We start from the raw sequence: 15,071 nt of genomic DNA, 5'->3' as shown, positions 1-15,071 counted from the left end.
CGGCAGCCATCTGGAACATCTTGAGAGGGTGTTTGAGAAACTGCACAGCACGGCCTGAAACTCCAGCCCCAGAAGTGTCACCTTTTTCGTAAAGAGGTCAAGTACCTGGGTCATGTGGTCAGGCAAAAGTGGGGTGGCCACAGACCCTGACAAGACGGCAGCAGTACAGAACTGGCCTGTTCCTACGACAGTCACCCAAGTCCGCTCCTTCCTCAACTTCATAGGTTATTACCGCCGTTTCATCCCGGGATTCTCCAGAGTGGCAGCCTCCATCAACGCTCTCCTTCAGGGCACAGCAGGGGTCAAGAAGGCAGCTATTCAGTGGTCCCCCAGGTGCCAGCAGGCGTTCGAGGAACTTAAGCAAGCACTGCTGCAGGCACCGGTGCTGGCTTACGCTGACTTTAACTTACCATTTTTGCTGTATACAGATGCCAGCTTGTAGGGACTCGGGGCAGTGCTGTCACAGGTACAAGGGGGGAGGGAGCGGGTGATTGCCTATGCAAGCCGGAGCCTGAAGCCCCATGAGAGGAATGACCAGAACTATAGTTCATTTAAGTTGGAGTTGCTGGCACTGTTTTGGGCGATCACAGAAAAGTTTAAGCACTACCTGTGGGGGTCGGAGTTCACAGTGTTCACGGATAACAACCCCCTCGTACACCTGGGGACAGCAAAGCTGGGGGCGGTGGCGCAGAGGTGGGTGGCTCAGCTGGCAAATTTCACCTTTTCAGTAAAATACCGGCCTGGTAGGACGAACCAGAATGCAGACGCGTTGTCCCGACTCCCAGGAGAGGCACATGTCCAGGCTGTCCACCTTGCCCCTCCTGGGGAGAGGGGGCTGGAGGAGGCTCCTCGGGCAGCTCAAGACGATGGCTGGGGGTCCTGGCAGGAACGCCAGCAGCAGGACCCGGAGTTGAACCAGGTGAGCCAGCTGAAAAGTCAAGGTCTAACAGTGTCTCCCCAGGTTCGCAAGTGGGGGCGAGAATGGGATCGGCTGGAGCAACGCAAGGGCGTCCTGGGACGTTGCATTAAGGAGCCAGATACTGGCCAGCTGACCTTCCAGTTGATTGTCCCAACCCAGCATACTCAAGACTTGTGGAAGGACTACCACAAGGCAGCTGGACACGCTAATAGTGAAAAGGTTCTGGGCCTGATGCGCCGCCGGTTCTACTGGCAAGGAATGGGAAAAGACATAAAGGTATGGACAGCCGAATGCCCCGAGTGTGCAGTTGCAAAGGCCGGCCCCGCGGTACGGGCCCCCCTCCAATCGATTGTGTCCAGCTACCCATGGGAGGTGGTGGCCTTGGATTATTTGTCTTTGGGGCGGCCAACCGACACCCACCAGTATATCCTCGTGATGACTGATCTGTTTTCTAGATTTGCAGTGGCCGTGCCTACTAAGGACCAGACTGCTCAGACCACGGCCAGTGCCCTGTGGGCCGCCCTCATCCAACCGTTTGGTTGTCCGGAGCGGTTTCTGACAGACCGTGGGGGGGCTTTTGAATCTGAGGTAATGCGTCAGCTCTGTGAATTGTATGGTTGTACCAAGAGCCGGACCACCCCATACCACCCACAGGGCAATGGTGCGTGTGAGCGCTTCAATAGGACCCTGCTATCCCTGTTGAATACCCTCTGTGCAGAGGACCAGCTGAGGTGGAGAGACAAGCTTCCAGCCTTGGTGCAAGCCTATAACAACATGGTGCACTGTAGTACTGGTTTGACCCCTTATTTTGTGCTCTTTGGACGTCATGCCCGACTACCCATTGACCTGTGTGTAGATGTTGTCCCCCCACAGGATCGGAGGACGGTGGTGGGATGGGTGGACAAGCACCATCGGACGCTGGTGGAGGTCTATAGCCGGGTCCGAACCCACACAGAACAGAGGCAGAGCTGGGATCAGGCTCGGTATGACAAGAAGACAAGGGCCGTACCCTTGTTGCCGGGCGAGAGAGTGCTGATCAGGAATTTCAGACGGAGAGCTCGGGGCAAGTTGGCACCCCATTGGATGCCCTCTCCTTTTGTTGTGCTTTCGCAGATACTGTCTGGCCACCCAGTGTACAAAATCCGACCCGAGGGGAAGGAGGGACCAATTCAGACAATGCACCGGAACAACTTGCGCCCCTGTCCTGCAGGACTTGAGGCTACAAGGACTGAGCCCAAGGTGTGTACCCTGAAGATGGACTCTTTGTCTAAACAACCTACGTTCTTTTTACCTTTTGCCCCCTTAGCCCGACTGGCCCCCTTGGCCGTTACAGAGCCTGCCATTCCTCACCCAGGGGGTGAACCTGTGCGGTTTGCTGAACCAGCTCAGGCCCCAGTTTTGTTAGAGCCAGATGATCAGACCGGGGCTGCCCTGCTGTCAGAGGGGGGGTCAAACCCTCTGAGGCGGTCACAGCGGTCTAATATGGGCATGCCTCCAGCAAGGTATGGGGAGTGAATGGGTGGGCGAGGACGACCACCAAAATGGGGGGGGTGGAAAATGTCACCAGTAGACTGAGGCTTTGTGGGGAAGTGACTGTTTGTGGGCTGATGTGTGGTGGACTGGCATTGTCAAGATAACATAGTGTGGCCAGAATATTACCTGTTTTTTCTTTGTTACTGGTTGAAGAGCTGGGGGATGGGGGTAACTGCAGGTGGGTTTGGTGCAATGATTTCACTTGCGCAATGATTTTACTTATGCATTGAAATTACAATAAAGTTCTATTTTCTATACCTACTTCGCCTACCGTCTGTGTGATTTGGGGGATCTCAGAACCTGATTTTGTGTCGGTGGAAGTTAAATCCGTGACACATGTTATTATAAAATAACTTCAAATCAAATCCTCAATCATTGATAAGTGTGCGTGCTTCCGCCGCCCCTCCCAACAAAAACCCTGCCACCCCAAACAGAATAGTTCCAACATCTATGGTGTCAACTGTTTGCTCTCTCCCAACGTCTCATAAACATCCCTCACACACATAGTTAACTCACTCAGTTACTCGTATAAGAAACACACAGAAAAACATGTTGCCCTGAACTGGGTGCCCTGCACTTGCTCGCTTGCTTGGGTGAGGAGGTGCTACGGTGGCCCTGAAGTGCAAATCACAACGGCAAAAGAGAAAGCGACAACGGCAAATCAAAACTTCATTAAACTTTATATGGAGGAACAAAAACCACTATATTAAAAAAAAATCTGTAATAATGAACTGGTACGATAATGGTGGCCTTAACTTTTTAGACTTTTACACTTTAAATAATACTTTCAAAATAAATTGGCTTAAACAATTTATCAAGAACACATCTTCAATTTGGAACTTCATACCGAATTTAATTTTCTCTAAATTAGGAGGCCTAAATTTCTTTTTACTTTGTAATTATAATGTTGAAAAAATCCCCTCAAAGCTATCCTACTTTCATAAACAGATGCTTCTTTCTTGGTCATTGATCTACAAACATAAATTTTCCCCACATAGATACTACATATGGAACCATATTGGTATGAAGTTCCAAATTTAAAATGGGTTCTTGATAAATTGTTTAAGCCAATTTATTTTGAAAATATTAATACCACCTCAAACCAACTGGGTTATGTGTTGCACACGGAGCAAGACACCTGAGCTCAGCCACTCTGCTGGGAAATAATATGGGCACGGAGCGCAAAAAGAGCGAGATGAGGAGGTAACTGGGCTATTTAGTCCATCCCACCTGCAGTAAATGGCTACACCGGTGTGCAATTCTGTTTGCCCCCCCCCCCCGGCCCTATATTAAATTGGGGATTTTTTAAAAGGCTTAGACAGGCCGGATATAGATAGTTAGATACTGTAGCTGGCTAGTTAGATATAGGCCTACAAATTTAGTAACTAAATGTGTTTGATACTTTAAATAAGTCTTTGATACGTTTTGTTTTATCTTATAACAGCATTTAACCTACAGAAATAAGATGCAGATGATGACGCATTCAACTTAGCCTACCTCAACATGTTTTACAGTCATTAAGTCCGCTGTGGGCAACACTGAAGTCACTATTGCATACAGTGCACCTCGCACAGTGTCATCATTCTTCACCTTCACTAGACATGGATATACTTTAGTATATTCTGCTGTAAAATGAGTCTTATATTTTCGTTTTTTACTCAAGGATTCACCCTCTGCCATTTCGCAGGATGCACAGTTTTGAGTGCTAACTGTCAGAGAGTAAATCGAAGCCCTCCCACACCGAACTTTATTGGCTTATTTTGCTGACTAAACCAATCAGCGGGCCTTCTGACCAGCAGTCGCCCTGAACGCTGGTTGAACAGAGCATCGCTTTGGACAGATACGCACAGGTTTCACACCTCTCCCCACACCCCTCTCTCTCTCGTGCCTGCGCAGTCCAAACGTGCATGGTGCACGAGTTATTGTATTGCCTGCACGCTCTCACTCGCATTGAAAAAAAAAAAAAACACTCCCTCGCATAGTCTTAAATCCGGGATATTTTATCCGACTCGCGGGCATCCGTGATTAACTATCAATATCAGGGAGACTCCCGGAACTTCCGGGAGACTTGGGATGTCTGCTCATAGGATGCGAAAGCATCTATGCTACTAAACCAGTCTTCATCATTTCCCCAAAGAAAGACAGCGCCAGTGCATTATGAACCTAATGTATCCTCCTCTCTGCATCAAACACATTCATGCTGCCTTAACTGAAAACTGTAATTTCCACGTTGCAAATTTGAAAGTCAGGCCAAAATGCCATCGTTGTCAATTTGGGGAAAACGGAAAACTCATGCTACAACATTTCAAATGTGAGACTTTCAAAGTAATTAGACTTTGAAACTGTTAAAACGTTTTAAGATAATCACAGGACTATGGTGGGAAACCGCCCAAACTCGCCTTAACCATGGCCTGAACAGGCTAATGTTATGCCTGTTTGGTTCGTTAGCTAGCTAACTAACGCTAACGTTAGCTCATGAACGCTAACAGTCGGAGCAGTAATTAAAACATATTAAGAAACATACTTGCTTGATAACTTACCTTATTTATTCTTTTTCAAACGAATTTTAAAAAAACTGAAAAAGTGGACTCAGCAGGCTGCCCTCAGTGCCCCGGCCTGTGTGCTGGACTGCTGCGTTGCTGACATAGACATAATATACGTTGCTGAGCGGGAGAGACTGAATGTTACTACTGCGCATGCACACTTCTTCTTCTTTGAATGCGCAGTGGGAGTGAGACTGTGTTCCTACATATTGTTGAGTGAGCTTCACTCTAAATAAAGTCATCTTCACTCTAAACACTAAGTTTTTTGCCTTTTTCACCATGAACTAACTGTTACTTCATAAATATCAGTCATAAGTGCATATTGTAATTAACCTAGTAAAGTTAACAAATGTCAGGGCAGCTATTGGATTTTACAGTGAAGATGTATTGTACATAGATAATCCATGAGCCTAGTCAAGCGGTGAAGTTGTAAAGCAATGAGATGAAAAAAGTGATCAGAGCTTCATCCTCTGTGGCTGGTTGACTGTTAGAGCTTCCAGCAGCCTCTAACTCCCACAGCTTAAACCACAGCTGTCCCTCACAGGGTAGACGTCTCAGATGATGTTCTGACTGGGGTGGTTTATATAATCAATATGTAAAAGTGTTTGTGTACTGGACTATATTACCTGAACATAGCTGGGGAAATGTTGCAGATTCACTTTCTTAAAGCTGCAGTAGGCAAGTTTTCAAAATTACGAGTCTAAAGTCGGAAAATTCGAACTGATACAACTTTCAGGTCCCTCCCCCAACCTCTAACAAGCTCCGAATCGCCCCCCAAACCCCTCCCCCTCTGTGGACGAGGTTGTGCACGTGAGTTCACACCAGTGTGAGCGCACACAAGCTGGGGCAGACTCACGCTCAGCAGCGTGTGCACAAGCTGTGATTGACAGGTAGGATTCCTCCACCCTAACTTGATTGGTTAAAAACAGCCGGGAGCGCTCGGTTTTTGCAAGCATGATTACAGGCTTCAGAGGGAGCTACAGATTTCGTTATTTTTCCTAAACAGCCTATTTAATATTCTACTTCCAGAATCCCATGACAGTTAAAGCTAATATGACTAAAAAAAAGTTTCCTACTGCCGCTTTAAAGACACCTAAACCCCTGAGGGAGGTCATCACAACAGTATACACACCATCAGGTACTATTTATAACACTCTCATGCTCTCTCATTCACAGTGACGGTGCAGCTGTCAAAACAACACGACTCATGATTACCTTCCGTCTGACAAATCCATGTTAATCTGACAAATCCATGTTAATCACATCATTTTTATCAACAGCGACAATTTCTTTGCAATTGTTACAAATTTACAGTTCCATTTACTTGAACACAGACACAGACACAGACACAGACACAGACACAGACACAGACACAGACACCAGGAAGTTAACCAGCTTGGGCTGCTGCTGATTGGTTGGCAGACACCTCTGTTTCTGTTTGGCTCTCAGTCTCCATGTTGCTGATCCTGGATCTGCTGAGATGTCCCAGCAGGCCATTGTTGGCTTTGATCCTCATACATTTAACTTTGTCCTGAGAAAGGACAAGTTCCAAAAAGTCAAACAGGGACTACTTTTGCATTTGACGTAGCCAAACTGCATGCGCCTGGAGAAGCCAAAAGGCTTACAGCACCTGGTATTCCCAGGCGGTCTCCCATCCAAGTACTAACCAGGCCCGACTCTGCTTGGCTTCTGAGATCTGATGAGATCAGGCGTGTTCAGGGCGGTGTGGCCGTAAGCCAGCAATGGAATCACAAACCAGCTTTTTATAGATTCTGAAACAGAATCTGTTATTGTATTCCGACTTCTAAAATAGAACTATACTGTTTAGAGAAGACGCAGTTTATGAGCATGTCGTGGGATTGAGCTTCCCTGGTTTCTCTATATGACAACGGACACAAAACTACACACAGGGAACAGAGGAGCTTGACAGACAGTTATCTGAGAGTCCCATTTTCAGCTGCAGAGAACAATCACATCAGGGAAGTCAACGTGCAGGCTCAACAGCAGCCTCTCAAGCCAGCTCTCTGGTAAAAATAGGGGAAACGTATGGTTCCAGCACCTATATAACATATATTTGTCACAGGGACTGTGGCTTACGGCCACACTGCCCTGAACACGCCCGATCTCGTCAGATCTCGGAAGCCAAGCAGGGTCGGGCCTGGTTAGTACTTGGATGGGAGACCGCTTGGGAATGGCTCATGACCCCCCCAAGTACATATTGCTCAACCCTGGGATTGATCGAAAATGATCAAAACGGATGGTGCCATCTGGTGGTCAAAATCCTGAAGTGTTATTTACGGAAATTGTTATGTACAAAGCCTGATTTCCTTTCTAATTTCTTGAATTTCCCCATGGGGATCAATAAAGTATCTATCTATCTATCTATTGAAATCCACTAGTCTGCTGAATGTTTTGTGTATTATTTTCATAGTTTCAGTTGATGAGATTCATATAGTCAAGTGGAAAAGTGTGTAACTGTTACATTTTTGGGCTGAATTAAGAAAGGGTGTAATGTATCAGTGAATTGATGTGTTATCTTACACTATCCCAACCCTTCTGAAACCCAAGCATACAGAGACTCCAAAATACTTGAAATACTTTTACAACTTTTATTTTTCATCCAGAATGTGTTTCATTTAAAAGGCAATGCATGAAAACACAAGTATACAAGATCTGTTTGGTTTAAAGCTCGCTCACCACGACAAGGTACAGATCTACGAGCGAGAACACGAGACAAGACGAGAGACAAACATGTACTACCATTTGCAATCATTTAGTTAAACATGGAGCTGACAGACATACAAACATCACAAAGACATGAAGCTGACAAAGACAAACAAACAACACGCATGACAAAAACACAGATTATCTGAACATGAACAACCACTAAAGGGTATGTAAACTGATTGTGTTAGATCAGAACTGATTACGGTTAAAATGATTGAGGTTAGATTGGCCTTGATACTGAACATAGGCCAGAACATGTTTGTATAAAAAGATAATAAAGTGCATTTTAACAGCAACATAAATAAAAAAACAAACACAAGAACTGTAAAGTGCATTATTTGTAACTTTTGAACTATATAAATAATAGATTATACTTTGAAACACACACACACACACACACACACACCCACACACACACACACACACACACACACACACACACACACACACACAAACAAACAAAGTTATTTACACAATTATTTACAGTTATTTACACAGTTCCCCTCTTTTCCAACTCTGCATCCACCACACATTTAAAGTGTATGAAGCTGTCGTACACCACACTGTCAAACCCAGAGGTGGTGGATTTCCTAGTGGTTGGACAGTAGGAAAAAATTTTCTGGGTGCTTCCAGCCACTTTGTCCTTGGGAGGTGTGTACCTCTTCCGCTGTCCACCACAATTAGGCACGTGGCAAGCCCCACATGGCCGCAAGGACTTGTTCAGCATGAGTGCCGAGACTGTTGGTGCAGGAGGTACAAAGCTCTGGCTGCACGATGGCCCACGAAACAGGACGGAGGGAGCCTGTGGCTGTGAGGGGAGAACCAGCAGTATGGGTGCTGCCGACACAGGGGGTGGTCCATAGGTGGATGCAGCAGGCTTTGGCTGGAGGTGGGTGGATGCAGCAGGCCCTGGCAGAATGGGGGTGGGCGCAGCAGGCTTTGGACGAGTGGAGGAGGACGACGCTGTGGGCTGAACGGGCCGTCTCACAGAAGGCACAGGCTCTGGCTCTTCAACAAATATTCTGGAAATATAAAATACACATGTAATGAGTATCGATATGACGTATGTGCTATTTGCTTTCCACAGCCAACAGGTGAAACAAAGTGCTTATGACAACTTACCTCCGCTTCTCACCACGCCTTTTTCCAGCCTCGTGATGAACGTGCTGGTACTGGACCTGAGGCCGGTCTGGTGGTGGGAGGGACGTTGGCAGCGCAGGAGCTTCAGGGAACGGTGCGTCTGACAGCACTTTCAGGTGAGGCGTCACCTTCGGCAGTACTGCCGTCCTGGCACACAGAGCTGGCGAGGTCTCCCCAGGTGGTCAGCTGCGTGCTGACCGACGCCTCGGAACTGTCCAGGACACTCTCTGAAGAGAACACAACAAAAATGTATCAACTGCATTGCTCGATACATACTGATGAATTTCACGTGGCACAAACACAAGTTCTAGCAGCTCCACAGCATACTACAAAGAATTTCATGTTCATTTCAGCATAATACTACTATACCTGCAGCAGCCAACAACTCGGCATCGGTGGTGTAGTTGGGGTCTTTCTGAGAGAGGTCGGGGACGGTCGGAGGAGCCCAGTCTTTCTTTGATTGAGCTTTCTGCAGAAAATAAAATACAACTATAGACTAATCTCATAAAATAATACTTTTACTAATACTGGTTACTGCTTAACATCAATTACTCAGGTCTAAAAGGTAACTGAGTTTATCTTACCTTCAACCTCCTGTCAAGGTGACATGTGACAGGAGGGAACTCTCTGGCGTACTCGAGCAGTCGCTCCTTCTGCCATTTCATCAGCTCGTTCTGCTCTACCTGCTGACAGTACTCGAACAGCAACCACACCAGCCAGCCGACATTGTTTTCAATAAGCCACCTGAAGGTCTGACCGGCGTACTTCCCAAACACGATGACCAGCTGACCTTTCCACAGCTCACCCCCGGACCTCTTGGCAGCCGCCTCTACTGTCTTGGGATCCAGCCATGTAGGGTCAACAATGGTGCTGGGTGCCTCGTCAGGTTGGACTTTTCAGTAAAAATCTTGTCGCACACGCTGCACCGATGCGGCTTCTCCATGTTTCATCTGGTACAGTAAAAAGTGAATAAATGAGTAAAACTAAAAGCAGATGAGGGCTTAAATACATTTTTAGAGACCCTACAGCCCTCATAAAAGTAGTAACCAAAAACAGCCCATTCATTCATCACTTTGTTTTTAGCATACAAATCGTTGACATGTTTACACCTCTAAAGCATATTTCCACATCGAATTTCAAATCCAAATTGTTGTAACACCATCTCTATGATCTTAAGAAGCGAGGTAGAGTGTCTGATCACGTTTTTAAAGTATTTCCAGGGATCGTCAGGTTACATTACAGTGGCGATTGGTAGGTCATTCATTTTCACAGCAGCATGCTAATCGTTTTTGCCAGTTTTAAGAGAATCATTCAACACAGCAAAAGTGACATCTAGCTGGCTAAATGCACCACCGATTTACCAACAGAAAGAGCTAAGAATGAAGAATATTGAACTTAGTTGAGAGAAACGGGAGCGTCAAATGTGTACTGTAGGCTATCGCTGGATTCGCCGGTTCAGCTGTTAACAGTCGCGTTAATCTGCCGGTTTTCATAGAAACATTCAACACAGCAAAAGTGACATCTAGCTGGCTAAATGCACCACCAAATTACCAACAGAAAGAGCTAAGAATGAAGAAAATTGAACTTACCTGAGGGAAACGAGAAAGTCAAATGTGTATCGCTAGATTTGACAGTTACCGGCGACCGCCATCTTGGTTTGAAATGCAGACGACCCCAGTGTGACGTCACACACGTGCGTGAGCCTGCGTGAGCCTGATCGCTCAATGATTGGTCTGTTGAGCGCTCAGCTCTGCTCAGCATTGCTCAACCATTGGCTGATCGCTGCTCAGCTCTGCTCAGCATTGCTCAACCATTGGACGGCTGACGATCGCTTTAGTACTTGGAGGAGAATTCGCCTGGGAACACCAGGTGCAGTAAGCTTTTTTCTCTTCTCTCTGCGGCCTGCATGTAACATCTGACCATCACCGTGTGCCACACAGACACGAGGAAGTTAACCAGCTTGGGCTGCTGCTGATTGGTTGGCAGACACCTCTGTTTCTGTTTGGCTCTCAGTCTCCATGTTGCTGATCCTGGATCTGCTGAGATGTCCCAGGCCATTGTTGGCTTTGATCCTCATACATTTAACTTTGTCCTGAGAAAGGACAAGTTCCAAAAAGTCAAACAGGGACTACTTTTGCATTTGACGTAGCCAAACTGCATGCTTCCTGCAGCTAAACAAAGATAAAACAGAGGTCATTGTCAGCTGTTAAAAATCTGAGCTCAGCTTCAGGCTGTGATGTTAAAAAGCACAAACCAAGCAGGAATCTGGGTGTTATTATGGACTCAGAGCTGAACTTCAGCAGCCAGATCAGGTCAGTTAGGAAGTCAGCCGACTATCACCTGGAGAATATTTCCAGGATTAAAGGACTTCCTTCCCTGGTTACCTGTCAGATTTTATTACTCATTTTAAAAGCTTTGAATAGTTGGACGGTTGCCTCTGTCTATGATCTGTGAACTCCTTACTCCCCTGATTGCTGCTCACACGGCCCACTGTTTAATATAACTGACCTGTTCATTAGATGGAAATGAATCCCTGCATACTCCTAAAAATCACTTTATTTTGAGGCTTTTTCTTCAAATTAAAACCCCACTTTCATAATTACTCGGGACTCTTTGTAAAATGCAAATAAAACCAGAAAGATTTGATCTTAGAACTATTAAAAAGTTCTATCTAATTAGAAATAGTGCAAGTTCGGTGCCATCTGTTGGTTTCCTTAGCGAGGAAATAGTTTTTAAATTGCTCTGTATGAATGAATTGGATTCATTCTGAATTGAATGAATTGGATTATAATTACAATGAACTGAACTCCAATTAGCCTGAATTGGACTTTATTATTGAAGTCCCCAGAGATGACATTTGTTGTAATTGTAATAGTTTATTTTGGCAACATTTTAAACAAACTGACATTATTCTGTCTTGGGAAACACTGCTGGTGGAAAACATGATACTGGCTGCTGAAAAACTGGCAGAAGTGGACCTTCCAACGTGACAGTGACAGGAAGTAATCAGCTGAAGTCGTCCAGAGAACACAAATCAACATTCTGGAATCCGGACTTCAGTTCCATCCAGAATCTGTGGTTGGAACCACAGACCAGAAGAGACAGAACAGAAGCCTTCACAAAGCTGTGATGTCATCACTGTAGTGACATCACAATCGATGTCATCTCTGATCTTGTTTGACATCACAAAGTTTATACAGGCCAGACATTTTCACTGCTTTTTCACAGCTGGTCAGGAGTTTATCTGAAGAAACACGTCCAGTTTTTGAAGCAGATTTGAAAGTCACAGCAAACGGTTTTCACATCACCTAAAAAACACTTAATTACTATCTTAAATAGTAATTTTAACAAGCACTTAGAAACAACGCTTACTTGCTATCTTAAAAAAATGTGATTTTAAGTACTCATAAACAAGCAAAATGAGTCAAACCAAGAAATCATCTCCTCCACTTCAGTGGTGTGACATGGCAGACGACGATTTGCCCGAGGGTTTCTACACGTGTCTCATTACTTTTGGCAGTAAGGAAAGTTATGAGGAACCCAGCAACTGTTGGAAAAAGAACAACCCCAGGTCTCTGCTGCAGCTGGGACTCCTCACTCAGAGGATGTCCAGCTCCTGCAGGATCATCTCCAGGCCTCCGTAGTTCCTCCAGTCAAGTGGAAGTTTCCAGTTTGACAAACCGAGGGGATTCCCTCTAACGCCTCTGCTGCTGACCGAGATTATGGATCAGAGAAATTACAGAACTCTCACCAACAGAAGAATGACAAGATCAGCTATTTATACCATGGGATGGATATTCTGAGGACAAAGCTGGTGTACACGCAGCATCAGGAGGAGCAGCTTCTGCTTCTGCTTCTTCCATCATTACTTAGAGAGATGACACTGGAATGACACTGAGATGCTTTGGTATTCAGAGCTTTTATTGATTCTTTAAGGGTGGCAGCTTCATGACACTTTCTCCAGTCTGACCCTCACTTGGAACACAATCAGACATACTGGGACATGTGGGAAAGGATCACAGTGTTCATACTGTACATATCTGAGAACTTCCACAGGAAGACACTTTATCATTTACATGTTGAGTCTGTCTTTCAAAGTCAGATTCTTACTAGAATCCATGTTATACACTGTATGCTGACACGTAGAAATAATCCCATTCTGCTTGTAAGCAGCTCTTAACAGAAACCAGCATGACTACACTGTTATTTCTGTATTATAGCCGCTTTCGGACTGTAGGAACCTTTGGCAGTTCTAATAACCTTTTAATCCGCGGGGCCGTTTTCTCCCGTGTTCGGACATACAGGAACTCGGGGCTTTCTCCCTTAGTTCCTATAACTATTTAGCTCCTTCTCCGAGGTCGGGTCTTTTCATAGTTCTATAGAACGAATCTAACGGAGGTGTGTGGTGGTCGGTAGCTACGCCCCATGTCATGCTATCACGGCTGAAATATTTCCTCATAGACACAGACACAACCGGCAGGTGTTTAATAAGTTAAACTTACACTGGTCTCATTTGTCTGCAGTGCTCTGCTCTCCTTTCTTCCTTCATGAAATGAAAAAGTATCTCCTGACTCTCTCTGTGAGCTTTTCCAGTCTCGATATTAGACCCTGATGTGATCGTCCATGATTAATATCACCATCATGCAGACCATAAACACGGTGGCCTCCCCGCTCTCCATATTAGCTTCTTGGTGGTGTTTTTTCTTCTCTAATTACTTTTACCGGGTTCTGTTTTGTGTTTGAATGTAGCGCTAAACGGCTAACGGCTAACACGTCACTGACGCAGACGGCTGCGCGCGGCGCATCAGTCCCTATCAGGTCCTGACTCATGTGCGAATGCAGACTGAAACAGAAGGACAGTTATCAGAACGAAATTCGAGTAGGACAGTTCTGATAACTGCGTTCCTATAACTACTCTGTCCGAAAGCGGCTGATGTTGATGCATGAAAGCAGCTGAATGATTGTGCTGTAAACACTGAGAACAAGCTGCAGATGTGGCTGTTGTGTTACTTTTGCTTCACAGTCAGTGTAGACAACATACAAAACAGCTTCAAAGATACTTCCAGGTGACTTGTGAAGAAAGCAGCTGTGAGCACCGCACAGCCCAATAAGCAGCACAGTGACAGCAATGTAGTTGTGTTTGGGAGTCAGAGGAAATCTCAGGTTCCCACCATGTGAGTGAAGGACAGACTGCAGCACTGATAAAAATGAATTCCCAGCATCAGTGTGTCAGTGGAACTGAAGGTGAACTGTCTGAGAGCTGAACACTGACGGCACTTTGTTTGCATGATGGAAACATGATGAAGAACAACATGACAAACTAAATCCATCATGTCAGAAACAGAGTGGGAAAAGAATGAGTGGATAGAAATTCAGCTCCATTATTGAATGAAGTCAAACACGTTGAAGAGTTCAATAAGAGTTGAGGAGCTGTGTGGATTTGTAGTTGTGCATTTTCATCCCAGCTGTTAAACAACAGATAACAGAGTGTGTTACTAAATTCACCACCAAGCTGAATGTGTTTGTGGGAACACAAATGTTTTTTAGGCTTTCTGCATCATGTGACCCCGATTTTTTTTTCATCTGCCGTCAGATTCAAATGAAGACCATGAAACTACACAGCAGCTCAGCTGAGCTGTCACTCAGCAGCAGCGGACTTCTCTGTGGGCCGCAGGGGCTGATGGGAGCTCTGAGGAGCTGTTAGAAAGCACAGGGGGGGCCCTGCTCTGATCTCACAGCTCGTCCTTGTTTGGCCTGAGCTGCATCAGAGCGTCACTTCTCCCCAGGTTCGCCAGAGGAAGCAGCGCTGCACAAAATGCTTTTCCTCCCAGCCGCTGCTCTGTGCTGTCTGTGTTCAGGTGAGTGTTTCCAGCCAATCAGGAGCCAACAAACTCCACCTGGAGCAAACACTGTCACTTCATCTGTTTGTCTGTGTCTCTACAGCGTTGGTTGCCATGGCAGCAGAGCTGATTCAGGACCAGTTAACACTGAACAGGAGAGTTGGTCAAAGTGTCTCCGTCAGCTGTGGAACTGACCAGTGTGATTAATGGTGACGTATTCTGGTACCAGAAGAAAGAACCAGAAACATTCAGACTGATTCTTGATATTAATAAAGATAGTGGTGATGTTTATAAAGGTTATGGTCATCCCCAGGAAGATGATTTCTCAGCTGTGAATAAGCAGAACAGCAGTGAGTTGCAGATACAGAA

The 15,071-nt window shown here is 45.6% G+C and overlaps 1 protein-coding gene and 1 non-coding gene across 2 annotated transcripts in view; both read right to left on the bottom strand.

The window, feature by feature from the left end:
- Positions 1–15,071, bottom strand: part of LOC142391905 (NLR family CARD domain-containing protein 3-like) — a 418,516-nt gene that overhangs the window by 330,681 nt on the left and 72,764 nt on the right. The gene's annotated exons all lie outside the window — the stretch shown is intronic.
- LOC142392375 (5S ribosomal RNA) lies at positions 6,614–6,732 on the bottom strand. Its single transcript, XR_012771030.1, has one exon. It is a non-coding gene; the product is annotated as a 5S ribosomal RNA (ribosomal RNA).

Source organism: Odontesthes bonariensis, chromosome 11, assembly GCF_027942865.1.
Source record: "Odontesthes bonariensis isolate fOdoBon6 chromosome 11, fOdoBon6.hap1, whole genome shotgun sequence".
NCBI classification, from domain to species: Eukaryota; Metazoa; Chordata; class Actinopteri; order Atheriniformes; family Atherinopsidae; genus Odontesthes; species Odontesthes bonariensis.
The sequence above is the reverse complement of the archived record's forward strand: the minus strand, read 5'-3'. Positions and strand labels throughout refer to the sequence as shown.